Here is a 17,602-nt window from a genome sequence, read left to right as displayed (position 1 = left end):
TGGGGTGTCACAGACCTTTCAATGTCTTGAAAACCTAAGGGTATACTAGGGCCATAGAGGGGAAGAATCATGTTCTAAGATGAGTGTATGAGGTTTTGGATCTATGCACTATTTCTCTAACCCTCATGACAGAAGACAGGTCAGATGTGGGGAGAAAGAAGATTTTTTTGAGGTGAATGAAAGGACTGTGGGAAGGATAGTTATCATCCAAGGTTGCTTGAAACTTTATCTACATGCTGGTTATTGAGGCAAATTCGTTTGTATTCACTAAGATGACCTAGGAATCTTTAAACGTGTTGCCCTGAAATGATACTAAGAAAGGTAGGAATGGTGCTTGCTGCCTTAGAGGAAAATAAGTTGTGCTAAGCTGCTCAGTGCAGAAGGGTTGTCGCAGCACATTCACTCGGGTGCTAATATGTGTCAGATTAGGCCAACGTTGAGGATGTGACTTGTGTATATTCTCCTAGTCTGCCTTGAGCTAGTACGTAGTAAATCATTAGTATATCTACCAGCTCCATCACAGAGACAATGAAGCCGTTAGTTAAAATGGCAGCGTTAGCAAAAAGCTGCTTTCAAACTTGAGCCAGTGCCTGGCATCACACCCCACCCTTGTGGTAGTCAGCCACTCAGCAAGCCATGCATCTCATGCCTGTCTGCAGTGGGAAATCTGTTTCGTGCTTCTGTGTTTATTTTTGGTGCCTTGACACAGTCTTGCTGTGAATCCTGACAGCCTACCAAGTGTTGGGAATATAGGTTTGCACCCGTGTGCCCAGTCAGACTTAGTTTGACATCTATGCGCACGGCTAATTCCGAAGAGAGATGAGTCATTTCTCACGTGTGAGGATTAGATGCTAACCCTCTCCTGGGGACCGCTGTTGATGCTCTGGGAGTCTGAAGTGAATGATGGCTGAGCATGTAGCCAGCCAGTGATTCCTGAAAGTGATTTGCAGCTTGTCTCTGTAACTCGGGGAGGAATCTGGAACCTTTGTTTCAGGACACTCCATAGTTGGTGCTAGGACACAAGCAGCTTGACCAAAGACAGAACAATAGAAAGCACCCGCCCTTCCTCCATCTCCCCCTCTTTCTTGAACCTCCTCTGTCTCCCCTCCATTGTCTCCATCTCCGGCACCTCAGCCCCTCTCTCCAGTCTTCTGGATTTAACTTTTTAGCCCAACCATTAACTAAGCAGGGAATGGTTATTTTAAACCTACGATATATAAATCCCCCAGTCACTGTACAGAAATGTACCTACTGTGCACAGGACAACTTTCAGTGCTCTTTTCCTCGTTTTTATTACAGTTGTTTATATATGCATGACACAGCGCCCATATGGAGGTCAGAGGACAGGATAAGAGAGTGATTTTCTCCTTCCAGCATGTGGCCCTAGGTGTCAAACTTAGGTCAGCAGGATTCATAGCAAGTACCTTTCTTTACCCAATGAGCACCTTTACCCCTGAATCACTCTTTACGAGTACAGTGCTTTATGTAAAAGGAAAATAGTGCTTAAAGCTGCATTATATTTGTGTATAATTTTTGGAGAGTTGACATGTTTATAACACTATCATTTCTGACCTAGAAGATGACAGGTGTTTGTAGTTTTGTTATTCTGCGGCCTATACCTTTCGTACCAAACTCAACTTAATAATGTTACATACAACATCTGTCTTCCAGATCTAATGTTCTCCCGGTATCTCTGAGTGCCATTTCCTGGATTGACAGCGGCTAGTGTTCTCTGCCGCATCTGTGCTTATCCGGTGCAACCAAATGCCGTGTTTGATCATGGAAGCCTCAGGAGAATTTTCTAAGAAAGAGAGAGGTGTATATTCAGAAAAGGCTACTTCAGCTCTTTGTTTTTATGAATCCTTTAGTCTCATTGGTGGCTAGAGATACCAGGGTAAGTAATTATGGAGATGCTTGTGTGTTCCTGGGGTTGAGTAACGGTTTAACGTTTTGTACGTAAACCATTACTAGTGTGCCTTCGTTAACTATATATACTTCCTTCCTATTTTGCTGAGCATTTCCTTTCACTCCGATAACTTGTTCTCTGTTAAATTTGCCTTCACAACCTATTGGTAATGGCTAGTAATCAATATGCAGCCAGAATCCTTGAACTAGCCTGCGTTTCCTTCCCGTGTTGAAGCCTTCTTCGAAGTGGACACTTCCTCTGTTACAGCCTGCGACAAGTCTTTCATGTGTTTGGCATCCATAGTAGGAAGAAAGCAGATCTACCTTTTCGGTTGCTGCTGTTGCCTTTGCAGGCTGTGGTATTGCTATGCGGACTTCATCAAATTACCCAAGAAACATGCCTATCTCTAACACCTACAATAACTTAAATAAGATTGAAATTAACTCCTTTAGTAAGTTGGAAGTCCAACACTGAGTTCTGCTGACCGCAGGCTTTTCAACGGCAGACACCTCTCCAGTCTCTTCTATTGATGGACTTCAGGGTTGCTATTGTTGTTGTTTCTTTCCATCGTGTCTTAAATTCTTATGTGTGTATTGTACCATAAATCTTTCATTAAAAATTATCTCTGCTCTGCCATTTTTGTTTGTACTCCATTGTTTTATAAGTATTCAATTTCCCAGGATCTCTGGATTCCTAGGTCTTTTTAACCTTTTATTCTTTTAATTCATTGTGTGTTTCTTAATTTTCAGTCGGAGTAAGGTGAGACTGTAACTTGTAAGATCTGTTTTTTTTTATTATTTATTAAGAGTGTCTTTTGATTATTGCATACTTTTTATAAAAACTTTATTGTGGTAGGAAGTGGTATTTATCTATATATTTTCTTGGCCCTATTGAAGAAATAAAATGTTCTCAATAAAAATGTTCTATGAGGTGAACCTACATCACCTCCTAAATTCATATGACAGAACCTAATTACCAATGTTTTGATGTTACAGTGTTGGAGTTAAGCAGGCTTCTGTGAAGATTTTCCACTAATGGGAAGAGTGGCCAAACAGAGTCCCCAAAGAGCCTGATCTGCACAGGGAGTTCCCCAGGCAGCCCATAAAATTATGTCTCACCAGCTGGATGTTTGGCGTTATGCTGTGACATATATAATAGACATGCATCTTGAGGCACATGTACACATTTCACTGTAGACTTTCTCCTGTAATTATTTTCCTGAAATTGGACATGGAAAGCCAGGGTTCCTTTTCCAGAGAGAGGAACTGATGCTGTTCTTAATTATTTATATGCTCTGTCTCCCTCAGCAGCACTATAGTGTTGCTAATGGCTGGTTTTAATGGCCGTTCTCTGGTAGACAGCCATTTTCGAATATCAGTTAACGGGGTGTCTTAGGGTTTCTAGTTGGGGAGGAACGGGTTTATTTCAGCTACTCTCGTGGTCCAGGGTCACAGGAGGAATTCGAGGCAGGAAATCAAAGCAGAAACCTGGAGGCAGGAACTGAAGCAACACCAAAGAAGAAATTCTGATTTCAGACTTGCTCCTCCTGGCTTACCCAATCTGCTTTCTCATGCCATCCTGAACCACCTGCCCAAAACTGGAACTGCCCACCATGGGGTGCGCCCTCCCACATTGATCATTTATCAGAGAGCAGCCCCACAGGCTTGTCTCCAGGCAGTTCTTATGGAAGGACGAATTCTCTCAGCCGAGGCTTTGTCTTTTCAGATGACTCTAGTTTGTGTCAAGGTGACAAAGCAAAACAAAAGAACAACAACAAAAAATAAGCGAACAAACAAAACTAGGCAGCACAACACTGTTCATCCAAAACCACAGGAGTCCCACAGACAGGGAGAGAGGAAGCTTTCTGTAAGAACAGAGGCCACTGGTTCCAAGCAGTGGACTCCACATCCCATTATAGACCCTGAAGGAAACTCCCCTGCTTCCCGATCTCCATGTACTCTCACATCCTTGGAAACAGGAAGATCAGCTTCCTGCTTAGTTCCTTCATGGCCTTGTGAGGACAAGGAGATCAGAGCCAACACTGTCTTCTGTTCTGGAACCCAGAGTCTTTCAGCCACCCAGCAGTCCCAGTGACAAATCCTCTAGCTAATGTGATAGGATGTTCTTTGCCTGAACCTTGGGAGTTGGCTTGTGCTGGTTTCCCTCATCGTCATGCCCCAAAGAGCTGGAGACTCATCTTCACACAGCTACCCAGAGAGACCAATGGTCACAAGATTCTTACAAGGGAAATACAATGAGATAAAGATGCAGCAAACAGGAGCTGCGTTCGTATCAACATATATTCACCCTTCCCTAGGCTGAATTGTTTCCCATAATTCAAAGTAAGTTTTATTTGAATCTCTCCCTCTGTCAGGTAGTGAGTTCATCTCAATTAACATCTCCCCACATTTTCCTAAGAACTGGGTTACGGCTCTAGAGTCTTTACCTGATGTTCATATGTTGGTGTTAGAAAAGTAAACATCAGATCTGAGTCATTTCATCTATTTTCGTACCTGCACAGAGCCAAGCTGTGGTCACTGTCACTGCATGTTCCAACACATAGTCTCATGTTATAAAAAAGGACCATGAAAGAAAGCTGTGGGGCCCATTAGTCCAGGCTGCATGGGTTTTGATGACTAGTTAGGGCTTCTCTATAAAACCAAAACCAGCCAGGAATACATCTGAATGAAGATCTGAAGGGTCTGCTGATTAAAAACAACCCATTGTAAGGGTGAAACAATTAGGCACAGCTTGATTCAGTAACCATGCCATTCTCCAAAGACACTTATTTGAATATATAATTTTTTTTATTTTACTATTTCTTATGCTTAGGCTAAAGCCCAGTAATCTACTACCAAGTCATTCCTCAGCCCTAGCTTGGTATCTCCTGCTAACACTGACTATTGGTTCAGAACCTGGGTTCAAATCTTAGGAAGGTAGAGAATCAGGCAACTGCTTGAGGGCTGTTGTATAGGAAACAAAGTGCTAATATTCAGGACTTCCGTGATAAAGACAAACAAGTCATGCTGTTTAGCTTGGGAGTTCCCTCTGCTTGTCTGTTCTTCTGGGTTCTACTGAACCCACTTTAAGGTTGGGATTTTTATCATCAGGATCAGCAGTACCAGCATCACCAAGAGCCTGACGGGCAGAAGACTGTTTTCCTGGACGCTCCAGGAGAGAAGGATGCAGTGTGCTTAGCAAGCAGCTGAGTAGAGTCTTGCCTGGGCCTGGGCTCCACCCTGAAACAAGTCAAGCACAGAATGACTGAACTCCAGGAGCAAATATGACCATGCATGGTCTCTGTGTCTCCATTTTTACATGCAGCCTTTGAAGTGTGAGGGACAACTAATTTAATTATGTCACACATGGCTATTCTCCAGAACTCCATAAGGAACAATGACTAGTCTAAGGATTAACTGGTTTATCCAGCTCAGGATACACAAAGTCGTCTCTTTTCCACAGAGAGCAGGAATCATTCAAACTAAACCACAGCAAAACAGACTGAAAAAATCAAGTGGTGATTGGAGAGATAGTTCAGTTGCTAACGTGCTTATTCTACAGACACAGAGACTTAGTTTCATCTCCAGAACCCATATTTAAAATCCAGGCACAGTGGAATGCATGCATAAGCCCAAAGCTGGGGAAAAAGAAAAAGATGGACCTCTGAAGCTGGTTTGCTAGGGAGCCTCTCCAATTTAATGGGTTCCTAGTCAGTGAAAGACTCTGTCTCAAAGCCATGGTAGACAGCACCTGGGAAACAACACCAAAACGTGAACCGTGACCTACACACACACACACACACACACACACACACACACACACACACAAATATTGGCTTTACTGACTTTGAACTTAGGTTTATAATGGAGCTTGCAGGTTACAAACATATTAGCCTCTTGTGCAAAGTGTGATGTTTGGAATTTGGTATTTGGCCCCCAAACATGATTTGAAGAGGGAACGGAACATGGCCATTGTCATTCAAACAGTCTCTTATTCTCCACATTGTGAGGAACACAGCTTAAGGCTGTCTGGTTGTCATTCCTGGTGACTGGCACCTTCCTCTGCTAAGTGTAATTTGCAAATCTAATTAGAATAAGACTGAAGTACGATGATAATTATAGTGAGGCAGTGTGTTAATACAACAACCAGTGTATCACATCCACCTCTGTTTTTTATTTAAAAACATTCAGCCAACATCCCCTAGAGAGGCTACAAGTCTGATCAGTGACAGTAGCACTTTTACAAGCTAATAATGACTTTTTCAAAACTGAATGTTAAAGGCCCAGCAAGCACATTACATGCATAATGTATTTCCATATGTATCCATCTGATATACAGGAAAATGGACACTTTAAGAATACTGTTTGGGAATGTCATAAGTGTACATTATAATAATTTTAGTCACGTTCACTCTTGTTGCCTAACTTCTCCTCCTGCTTAATTTTTTTCTTTTTTCAAATGAATTCTCTTCTTCCCTTCATGGCTTTTTTTTTTTTGTGTTCTACTGAGTTTAATTAGGGTTGCTTGTATGAGCATGGGGAAGAGTAATTTACAGGGTCTTATATGATTTATCAGTGACTAGACCACTGAAGGAAACAACGGACTCTCTCGGTGTCCACTAACTGTCAGTAGTTCTCCCGGGAGGAGTGGGCCCCCAGCCATGTTGAAAATCGAAAGTCCCATCTTGTGCAGGGAACAGCAGCTGCTGTGAACTCGTGAGCGCAGCGTCATGCCGTGTCCAGCAAATAAATGCTTTGCAGCGGGCTTCTCAGCGGTCCATGTTTCCATCCATTCTGCTCGTATGATGCTCTGTCTTACTGATGCTCCCGAGCCTAAGAGTGAAGGGTACAGGTGTCCCCACAAAGGGCTGAACACTCAACAGACGGCTGCTCTCCTCACTTTGATCCAGTTAGAAGTTCAGTATTAACTACCTCCTGTAGCAAAACAAAAAAGAGGTTTCTCTAGCCAAGGCTAAAGGCAGCATTAGTCTCCGGTATAAACAAAAGTAGGAAAAACTAATATTTTCAAATTACTAAATAACTTTCCCCTGGGTACAAATCTAGCAGCTATATTATTCAGGTTTTCCCGTATCAGCTCTTTCTGGCTTCTAACACCTCCCCCAACTCCCTGACACTTCTAACAACTCCCCAATTGCCCCATTGCAGAAGTTAAGGTATCGTGGTCCATTGTCTTCAAGGACCCAAGTGTCCCAGATAAAAGCATTTCACTAAAAGGCTATATTCTTGCAGAAACCATCCCATTGCCAAGTAAACATCATACTGACCGTGTTAACCTCTGGGCTTACTCTTAAGATTCCAAAAATGGGAGTTTTCTTAGGATCAAAAGGATAGAAAGCTAGCTCACCATGAATAATTGTATGAGATTTAATTCTATACAGCCTTTGATTCTTACCCTTTGGCCTTAAATTACAGCTAAGACCAAAGATGCCACAATATTCTCAGGACACAGTGGTCACTGCGAGTCATCTATTTATACCAGGAGGCTATGCTGCTTCAAGCTCTACAAACTTGTTATCTTCCGAAGGCAATAGAATCTCATTTTCTTAAAGTATCCGTTAGAAATACACACATTAAGTTTGCTGTTTCAGTGAGTTCATCTGGGGTCCCTAGTGCTATCTTTTACACCCCTTCCATGGTTCTCTGCCAAGGCTCAGTAGATTAGCATTCTATATTACCATTACCTAAATATCCCAGCATAAAACTGAGGGCTGAACATAAAGCAAACAATGTATAGGCAGCCCCTATACTGACCACATGTGCTTCTAATCCAAGACTAACAGATTCTCATATAACAAGCACCAAATAAACAAACATGTCTGAGCAGATGAGAGCAAGAAGTTACAGCAGACTGAAATCAATGTCAGTCACATCTGCAGACAACAGGGGATTCTTTTCTGATGGCAGACCCCCAAGTCCACCACTCTGCCCTCCGCAGATGCAGCACCCTGAGTTCTTACCTTTGCTCCACTGAATCCAACTGTGAAGCCTTCCTAAAACTGGCAGATAAGCATGGGGTGGGGTGGTGAGTCAGAAGTCTCTCCCCTGGAGTCCATTTCTCTCAGGAAATTTTGAGAAGACACGTAAGTATTCCTCACTATCCAGATCTTTGAATCATTTTATGTATAATTGAACCTGTTTCTATTTATTTAGCTTCCCAGAAGCTTCAGCTAATGCCCTTGATCTTTTGAGACAGAGCTCATGCGCACCCAGCCTTCGGAAGAGTGTGGTGAGGGCTGGTATAAGTAGGTTAACACACCAGAGGTGGTGGTGCATACCTTTGAGTCCAGCTCTTAGGAGGCAGAGGCATGTGGATCTCTGTGGATTTGAAACCAGCCTGTTCCACATAGAGTTCAAAGGCAGCCACAGATACATAGTAAGGACTATGTCAAAAAGCCAAATGCCTAGAACAAAAAACAAAAAACAAACAAAAAAAATTAACAAAATAGCCAAAATTGTGAAGGCTTTGAATTTACCCACTTCTATTGCAGTCGAAGACCCTAATAATAGAAATAACCATAATGGTCACCGATTTACCGATTTCTAATCATCTGAAATCCTGGATTTGGCACTGTGGTAGTTGGGACCACTTGATCACATCAGACCTGATATTATAGCAATAATGACCCATTATGAGTGGGTCAGATTTCTTCCCACAACTGTCCATACTGTGCTATGTAGTATCATACATATCATGTTGCATTTTGATATGTGACAGGCTTAAAGATATTGTTTTAGGTCAATGAGGCCAGAGAAGAGCAAGGAAGCAATGCAGACAGGACACACGAATGACTTGCAGAAGGGAGGGGAAAGCTGCAGAGACCTCAATGTCTTGCACACTGGAGCGAGTCTGCCTAGGGGCAGGGAAGCAGTTAGAGACGATGCTGAGCTGTTGACAGGGAAGTCATTGAAACTGTCACCCTAGGACTCAAATTCTGGAATGTTAGCTTTTGGTGTGGCCGTGGTGGGAGATTGTGGGGGCGTCTTATAAACGATATGATGTAATTGCAAATCATTACATTAGTGGAGATGCTGTGGTCAGAGTTAGTTCCCATAAGATCCTAACTTTATTCTTATAAAATAAAGTTACTATAAGAACCATCTTGACCTCTGAGTCACTCTGGTTTCCTGTCTGGCTGTGGGCTTGTTTTGTCCCACACATGTTCCTGCTACTGTGATGAATCTACTGCGATTCCACCACCGTGCCCTGCATCCCTGGAAGTGTGAGCTACACCCTGACCCAAACAAAACCAACTCCTTTTCTTGCCTTAGAATGTCACAGGCTCAAGTATCCCATTATACTGAACAAACCAGCAATGCCCTCTCCCCTTTCTTGCACATGGTTGTGGCTTAGCCAAAGAAGTGGTCTCTTGTCTTTTATTTGAGTGGGGTAGGGCATGGGACAGACAACACATGCCATCTACCTTTCCTTTGAGACAATTTTCCTCACCGGTCTGGCACTTGCCAAGAAGATAAGGCTATCCAGCAAGCCCCAGGGACCTTCCCACCTCTGTCTTTCTATAACTGTGTACCAATATGCTGAGGGTTTTCTTTTTCTTTAGTGTGGGTTTGAAGGAATGAACTCAAGTTCTGTGCTTTGAAGGCATGTATGTGCCTTCCTAGGCTCTCTCCCCAGCCTCTGCACTTGTTTCTGTCCTGGATTAACTTTTCCCTGACTGGTACACTAATGTTTCTGTCACTGTCTGGAATTATACGGATTATGATGTACAGCTGTGTGTGCCAAGACAGTCATTTATATTCAAAAGCTGCTGGAAGGTCATCTGAGTGACCACAGACTCTACTCACTGAGATCTGGGGCACAGGGGAAAGTTCCCTCAGCGCGCACACGTTTCTCTGCCCCTCCTTGTTCATTTCCTCCTCCTGCTTTGTACTTCCGTTCTGGTGAGCAAGTAACATAAAGAAAACCAGGAGCCTAGAAATATTTTGTACAGACCTTGTTTGAATAATTTACGAGTTGCTCATTAGCTCAAATTTGCAAATTTTCTGTTGCAAACCAGGGCTACATTGCCAATCCCAGCTGGGAAACTGATGTCAAGCAAGAGTAGACCAGCATCAGAGATGCGTGTGCAGGGAGGATGATGCTGGTCATCCCTCCTGTAACTTCATGAAGTGGGTACTGTGGACTTCTCAATCACAGATAAGAAAGCTGGTATGCAGGACATCCAAGCAGGTCTATCAAACACTGAAAGCTGGCCTAGAGAGGCATGGTGGGAGTGCTCAGATTAAGTCAACAAAAAGACACAAATTTTCTTTTTGTCTGTGTTTTGCATTTACTGCATTGTGACTATCTTTGAATTATGCTGTACTGTAATTATGCATTATCCATATATGCAGGATGTGTGAGCTCCCCCAGAGAATCCTCTGCTTTCACTGAGAAACACACTTCTCAAAAGGTGAAAGAACTTGGATTGGATTTATGAATTGCATACAGCTGTACTGGTGTGATGGTTTGTGTGTGATCACTTCTGTGGTCAGATTACTTAAACTTCATTATAGTCACATCTTAGATGCCATCTTTCCTAACACAAGACTTTGCCTTTTTGAATCTCTATCTGTACCAGTTGACTGGCATTGTGTGAGGTATTTGATTCTTGGTAACAGTCTAGAAACTCCATCGAATGGACGAGCACTCAGAGAGAATGCAGCAAATGTAGTATATGCAAAGGAAACTTATTCAACCCCAAAGAAGGATAAAATTACGGTGTTTTTAGGAAAATGGATGAAAGAGGGGTTCAAGATATTAAGCAAAATAAGCCAGAACAAGAGACAGATAGTCACCTGTACGGAACCTAATCTTATCTTTAGACGTATGTCCACGTACCAAGCATGGAGCAGAATGAAAACCAGAGGAGAGGACAATTCGTGGGGGAGGGAAGGACAGGAAACAGAAAACACACACACACACCCCACATATGTGTGTAACATTTTAAAAATCAGGATACTTTAGTTTCTATTAGAAACTAAAGAACTGCTAGGCAGATTTCTATACAAGTTTGATGACCTAAGTTGAATCCTTAAGAATCCATGAAAAATCCAGGCACTGCAACATATCTGTAATCTCAGCAGAGGAAGGAAGATGGCCAGAGTCCATTAGCCAGTCAACTTACCCAATCCAGCAAGTTCCAGGTTCAGTATGAGACTCTATCCCAAAAGCTAGGGCAGAAAATGATAGAGATCCTATATAGTCTGACCTCTATATTGTATACTCAGAAATGTGTACAAATACATATAATGCCATCAACAAACACACAATAAAATAAAATGAGATTAACTTAAAATGAAATTAGAGAGAGTGAAAGTGAGGAAGGATAAACGTGTGAAGCAAAGCAGAGCTTGAGTTTCTATTGCTGTGACGAAACACTATGACCAAAAACAACTTGGGAAGCACAAAGTTCATTTGTCTTATGCTTCTATGTTATTGTTCATCATTGAAAGAAGTTAGGGCAGGAACTCAACCAGGGCAGGAGCCTAGAGACAAGAATTGACTCAGAGCTTGCAGAGGTGTGGCTTACTGGCTTTTTCCTCATGGTTTACTCAGCCTTTCTTACAGGACCAGCCTAGGGTGGCCCCATCCACTTTGGGCTGGGCCTTCCCACATCAAACACTAATTAAGAAAATGCCTTACAGATTGGTCTTATAGAGGCATTTTCTACACTGAAGTTTCCTCTCATAAAATGACAAAAGTTGTATCAAGTGGACATACCAGTTGTCAACACAGTGGGAGAAAAGATTTTTTTTTTCTTGTACACACGTTTTCCTGAATGTCCCTTTTGCAGAAACACTGGACACACCTACACTCTCTTCCCCATCTGGCCTGCTATTCCAGGAACCCAGGGTCAGTAAAACTGCACATTGGTCCATCTTTAATGTATTCCCCAGCTCCCTAAAGTGCTTCCAGTGGTGTCTAAAACCTGTCTCTGGTAACAGTGTACATTTCTTGCAGCTGTTCTGTGATTGACGTGCTGTGATGAGCTCAGTTTTACAGATGAGTAATTGAGGCTCGACAAAGAAAAATAAGCCATCCGTGGTCACAGATATAAGGAGCAGCAAGCAGGAATGACTTCAGTGTGCATTATTAAAACATTAGGCTCTCCTAACTGATCCAAGCCCAGGGATAGTGGTCACCTGAGTGCTTCTGCCCCTTCGGCCCTTTCAGTCAGTCAGCTGCAAAGTCTCAGCCTGTCGGTCACTACAGGGGCTTCCTTTCCCCTCTCTAGCACTGTGTTCCTGGCCCAGTTCCAGAATCCCATACTTCCTGCCAGTATTACTCAAATTTCTCCTCCTTATCTCCATGCATAGGTGTGCATGGGTGCACATACATGTATGTGTGCATGGAAGTGGAGGCCTGAGGTTGATTACACACACAGATATATTTGTGTGTGTATCAATGCAGAGGTCAAAGGTTGGTGTCTAGTGGCTTCCCTAACCATAGTCCAGTTTTTGTGGTAAGGTAGAATGTCTTTGCCACTCTCATTACACAGCTTTCCCCAGAGATGCCTTGTCTCTTTCCTGTGTGCTGTAGGATTATAGGCAATCACTATACCCACTGGGCGTTTTATGTGGATTCTGGGGTGTGACTCCCTGCCCTCATGCTTACCCCATAAACTCTTTACATACTGAGCTATCGCTGTAGCCCCACTGTTATTCTTACTACTAGTGAGCACCTACCTAATCTGCCTCAAATCTGTTCTCCACATAATGGTCCAAGTCATCTTGGTTTAGTGACACACATCTGATTCTGTCTCTGCCATGCATAAAGTCTTCACTGATTCTCCAAGTCCTCTCAATTATACCTAGAGTCTGAGTTTAACATAAAAGACACTTGGGATTCTATACAGGAATTCCCTATTGAATAGCAAGTAATTTCACATCCCTGGAAAAGATGGGACAGATTTGTGCCAGGGTAACTTTATTTTTTTCAAAGTCTACTTTTAATGGTGGTTCTTAAACAATTTAACCTCCTCCCCTTTAGCCCACCACTCACCAGAGGTAGTGGGAAAGAAAGGACACAGGGGAAGTGCGCTTGTTTAGAAAGGTTCTTTGGAGCAACTTCCATTTGTGTTGTCTGGAAATCAGCAGTTCAGTTCACAGGAGTCAGCAGCGGTGGCTTGGTCCACTCTCAGACACTTAAGGGATGTATGAACCCAGTTCAGTAGAGTCAGGACAGCAAACACGAATCAGCAGCTATGGTACTACCTAGCAGAGACAGCCAGGCCTCAGCCTCAGCACTAGTCAGCAGGAGCAACCAGGCAAATCCAAACACCAGAAAAAGCTCTTGGCTCTGCCTCTCTCAGCAAAGCGAAGATCAGCAAAGACAGGACACCAACAACCATCGCACAGCTAGCTCTATAAGCAAGCCTAGCTCTGACCCCATCATTGTCCATCAACCCTCCAAACATCATGTGTCCTCCACAGGCCTCACCTCCATTGACATCACTCTGTCAATCAGCCTGAGTCCAAGGAAGCATCAAGAAAGTGCAATACAACACCAGAAGTTTTGGGTGCACTTTTCTCTATGGAGTTCTGACACGTGCAGCTCAACTATGCAATATAAGGTGGACCAATACATGCATGCCACCAGCCAAGAATCCCTCATCTTGTGTCCTATCATGTGCTTGCATTAGCTGAACATTCTCTCTCCCGTGTCTGGTTTAGTGAAATGTTCCTTCATAAGTTTACTTAGCCTTTCACCTTGTCCACCCTGGGAAAGCAATCTTTCATGTGATTACCCAGCAAAACACCATCCAACACAACTGACCCTCCAAAGAACCCTAAAGTTTCCACTTCGTGCTAGTAGCAGAACTTAAAGAATGAATGAAAATCTACCACAACAGCCATTCCACTCTCTGTGGAAATGGAGGAAACAGGGAATTTGGAGATGGGTGGTTAAGTCTCATAAGATGAACTCTAAGCTGATTGACTGCTACCCGATTGAGTTGCAAAGCTTGCCCAAGATAACACATCTTCATGTTACCTGATAAGCAACTATTGATCTAGAAAGTTCCTTTTATTCCATTGCTGCTAATAATTCTCACTGAAAGCACTTGACTGAAGACAGTGAGGACAGTGACACCATCATTAAGTAGCCTTGGGAGATACTAACTCCCTGGCCCAGTGGATAACATGTTTTGCAGGAATCCAGATAGCCTATTGCCTCCACTAGGTTCTGCATTATCACACTGATAACATTGTGCTGATTGGACTGTGTGAGCCAGGAGAAGCCACATCCCTGTCCTCGTTAGTAAGACCTTGCCTTGCTAGAGCATGGGGAATGTCAGCAACTGTTCTAGCTTTGGAGGCATAATTGGTATAAAGGATTGATAAAGTGACAGTCTTGTTAAGAACTGATGTCCAACTATAAGCCATTACATTACCAGGAGACTGAGCTGTCCCTCGAAAAGTGGGTGTTGCCTAGCCCACAAAGCTATAAGTTTAGATGTGCACACAATATTAAAATTCCACCAGTTGGAAATAATTTGTTAATTGCTAATTCAGTAAACTTAATCCTGGCCCTCTTTCCTAATCGCTCCTACTGCAGTTTCCCCTTCCTCTTTCAGGGTTTTTTTTAAATAGAGAGACATTGACTTTTTAATTATTGAATTCATTATGGGATTCTTCTGAGGCACCAATATTACAGCCTATACCCTGCCCTGCTCACCATTTTTCTTTGATAGTGCCTATGTCTCTGACTTCCCAGGTAAATATGTTGATGGGGCATGTTACTAGGACCTTAGATTTTCCAGTTCATCCAGGTCTCTCCAGCAGAACATGCTAACTGCCCCTCGAGGCTCCAATTCATCTGTTCCCCAGCTGTCAGCCAGTGTTCTACCACTGACACAAGGCTGTTTAGTCTGACACAAAATTGCAGGCCAGCTTCCAGTTGGGGGAGGTGTAATCCTTGTATTAAAAGCCTTACTCTACATATTACACGGATGCTTATCTTGAAGTTGAACCATGTTTGAAAGAAAGCTGTAAGAACATTGCTAGCAAGAAGTGAATGGTACTTTAGTATTTATTTTACAGCATATGCAAGACTTAGTGCTTGTGTTTGATACATTTTATCTTTGTAACGATTCCTTACGTTATACACTGTGTTAGCTAATATTGTCACATTAGCTAGTATCCAAAGCTCACTTAGAAGATGGGGCTCTGGGCTCTCCTGTGAGATATTTCCTTGGAGAGGGTAACTGAATCTGAAAGGCCCAGCTTAACTGTGAACAGTCTTAGATATTATGATGACATCATTATGATGACACACCGTGATCAAAGTACTTATAAAAGAAAGTTTTTAATTTGGGGGCTTGCTTACCATTTCAGAAGATGAGCCATGAACATCATTGTGTGGAACACAGCAGCAGAGAGTGGGCATGTTGCTGAACTGATAGCTTAGAGTTTACTGGGCCTAGCATGGGCTTTTTGAAACCTCAAAGCCTAGAGACACACCTCTTCCAAGGCCATGGTGCTAATCTTTCCTAAAACGGTCTCACCAACTAGGGATTAAGCTTTCAAATATAGAAACCAATTCTTCGGGTTATGATCCCGTACCAAAGAAAACCAGAAAGCAAGCCGAGCACTCACCACTCTCCCTGTCCTGCCTGTGGTTGCAAACTGATCTGATCAGAGTTCCTGCCTCCATGACTTCCCTGCCATGATGCACCGTGCCTTTAAATTGAGAGCCAGGATAAACCTACCCACCCACCCACCCTCTCTCCCTTTTCCCTCCCTCTCTCTTTCCTTCCTCCCTCCCTCCCTCCCTCCCTCCTTCCTTCCACTTCCTTTGTTGGGTATTTTGTTGAATCAACAGCAACTAGACCAAGACAGCAAAGCACTATTCTGTGGCACTTGAGCCTGTATCTGCTCTACTCCTCTGCAGGCCTTTTCTCCTCTGTTTATGAGGAGAGAGCTGTAGAGCTAGGTTGACTTTCAGATCTGTGCTTTATTTAATCTTTTTTTTTTTTCATTTTTATGTTAGAGTGGTTTTGCTGTACGCGCCCACATTTACCTTGTGCCTCCCGTAGGTGCCAGGAGAGTCCAGATTCAATGACTGGGATTACAGATAGTCGGGAGCCAACGTGGAAAAGACGGGAACAAATTCCAGGTCCTCTGCAAGAGCAGCAAGAGACTTCTCTCTGGCTTGAACTTTGTACTTTGAATGGTTTGCCTGATAAAATACTTACTCTTCTAGGTGCTGTTAAATCCTTTTCTAACTCCTGAAACTGTGATCGTGACCTCATTTAGAGTCACATGATAAAGATGGGGAGCGTGGAAATTTGGCAGCAATATAAAGTTTGTGAAATTGTTAACAGCAAAGTTAACTCAAAACCCAAATAAATCTAAGGCGTTTCTGATTGTGCTTTCCTGTGGTATGAGGCAGCCTCACGCTGGCCTGGGCTCTGAACACACAGGTCTCACACACCACATGCTCACACCACCAGGGGGCCCCGTCCGAAATTTACCTTATGAATTACTGTGAGTTTACTACATGACAAAGTCTTCCGCTGTTACAGAAACATGGTGGCTACGTTTTAGAAAACAAAGATAATCTTTTTCTACCATTATTATTCAGCAGGTAAATATCAGATTAGTGTATGTAAGGATTTTAATGTGGTAGTGTGGTTTTTTTTTTTTTTTGTTTGTTTGTTTTTTTTTTTTAACTGCTGTTTAAGTTGCTGGTTTGAGTTCCATTAAAAAAAAAAAAAAACATTAAATGGAATTTTGACCTGGGATTTAGGACCAAATGTCTAAATATTCCTGAAATTGCCCCAAACATATTTCTGCCATGCCACCAATATGGGAAACTTTATTCTCAGCACTAGTGACTCCAAAAGTAAAATATTTATCAACTCTGAAAATATCCAAGACTTTAGTCTCTGCAGGATCAACTCCTAAGGCAGGATTTAATTCTTCATGCAAAAACCACCATCTGTCTTATCACTATGCTTACCTGTTTCCATCTTTAACAAGGGATCAAAGTAGATGTATGCCAAATCATTATTTTAAAAGAAAAATTTTAATTACATATTATCAGAGAATATTTGGGGTGTGTGTGTGTGTGTGTGTGTGCGCGCGCGCGCGCATATATTACCTAGGGTCCTGAAAAAGTTTCTAAGACCAAATGAGATTGTAAATGGACAAACTTGATAAGGCCTCCTTTCAGTCATGGCCCATGTGATGTCTACATCATCTGTCTGCTCATCCAAATGCAGCATACTGAAAGCAGATTCTATAAAAAATGGAGTTATGAAATCCAGGTTTATTGTTTTTCATAAAATATTTTTACTCTATCAATGACCTTAAAATGAGAAATTTATATAGTGTCTTTCTAAATGTGGCCTTTTAAATATGTTTTCTTCTATCTGCAATCAAAATATCCCTCATACCCTACATATATATTTTACACTGGAGAAACATTATGAATTTTGAATTTCTTCATATCTTATTATTCAAAACACAAGATCATTGTATTGTTTTCTCAAGGGGTTTTTTTGGGTTAGGTTTTTATTGTCTAAAACCAAATACTTAGAATGTTTATACTTTTAGAATAACAAGATAACAAGATAAGCTATATTAATTAATTTTGTTACAAAAATACATAAAGCAACTAACGTCACCAAGAGAATGGTTATTTGGTCCAGTCATTTATCCTCCGAGACTGCAC

Source organism: Micromys minutus, assembly GCF_963924665.1.
Source record: "Micromys minutus genome assembly, chromosome: 4".
NCBI classification, from domain to species: Eukaryota; Metazoa; Chordata; class Mammalia; order Rodentia; family Muridae; genus Micromys; species Micromys minutus.
Note: the sequence above shows the minus strand (reverse complement) of the source record.